The following is a 1037-nucleotide window of genomic DNA, read 5'->3' as shown; positions in this document are numbered from 1 at the left end:
TCCAGAGAACACGACTCCTCTGCTCTGGTATCCAGTGGCGGCGTGCTTTACACCTCTGCATCCGACGCTTTGCAATGCACTTGGTGATGTAAGGCTTGGATGCAGCTGCTCGGCCATGGAAACCCATTCCATGAAGCGCTCTACGCACTGTTCTTGAGCTAATCCCGAGGCTGCAGTTTCAGGAACCCCGCAATCCTGCGATCGCAGTTCTAGGACCGTAGTTCTTTTGCGATAGCGCCATCTAGTCGAGCGGTGGTGGAAATGCACAGCAACATGAAGGAGGTTAACCCTGTCTGTAGGTTTCTGTAGTGTTAACCGGTTGACATGCATATGATGAATAACCTAGGTTTAGGCAAACACCCTGTGATGGTTGTGGTAAGGGGAATTGGCTTTGGGGGGCTTTCAAGAGTAACACTGCTAGCTAGCTAGCGCAAAGTAAACAAGGGTCGCTGTCCTGAAACTGCATCCTCCGGTACTGCAGCTAGAAACTACTCGGTCAGGGCTTCTGGTTTGCACCCAGATGGTTGGGGTTCAAGTGCGGGTGTGGGACAAGGTGGTGTAGTTGCTCCTTCTGTCTTTATTCCAAGGGAAGAAAGGATTTGAATCCACGTCTTCTCTGTTACCAAACAAGATGATGCCCATGTAGGGGACAGTGACCATAAGGCTCCGCTGGGATTTGAACCCAGGATCTCCTGTTTACTAGACAGGCACTTTAACCAACTAAGCCACAGAGCCCGCATAATTGCTCTTTTCCTTAAAAATAAAGATGACTGAGCCTTTATAGAGTTGATTTACCAGCTTCTAAACCAGCAGAGCTACCAGTACTTTCGGAGCTGCATAAGATCAGAAGTTCACTAGTCGAAGTTCCTGGTGAAATGCAAAGATAAGTTTGAATGAACTTCTCAGACATTCTTGCTAATCTAGTATACATATAGAGAGGCTCTATATGTGGCTCAACACAGAAGGGCCAACTCCTCATGTCAAGACTCTGCAGTCTTCTTACATCTGAAGGACAGAGGACACTCGTTTGAGGACCA

General features: G+C 48.0%; 1 non-coding gene across 1 annotated transcript; it reads right to left on the bottom strand.

Annotated features, from left to right (window-relative positions):
* Window positions 1-661: 661 nt before the first annotated feature.
* Window positions 662-735, bottom strand: trnat-agu. Its single transcript has one exon. It is a non-coding gene; the product is annotated as a tRNA-Thr (tRNA).
* Window positions 736-1037: the final 302 nt, after the last annotated feature.

The sequence above is a fragment of the Micropterus dolomieu genome, unplaced genomic scaffold, assembly GCF_021292245.1.
Source record: "Micropterus dolomieu isolate WLL.071019.BEF.003 ecotype Adirondacks unplaced genomic scaffold, ASM2129224v1 contig_4582, whole genome shotgun sequence".
NCBI lineage: Eukaryota > Metazoa > Chordata > Actinopteri > Centrarchiformes > Centrarchidae > Micropterus > Micropterus dolomieu.
Note: the sequence above shows the minus strand (reverse complement) of the source record. Positions and strands in the feature narration are given on the sequence as shown.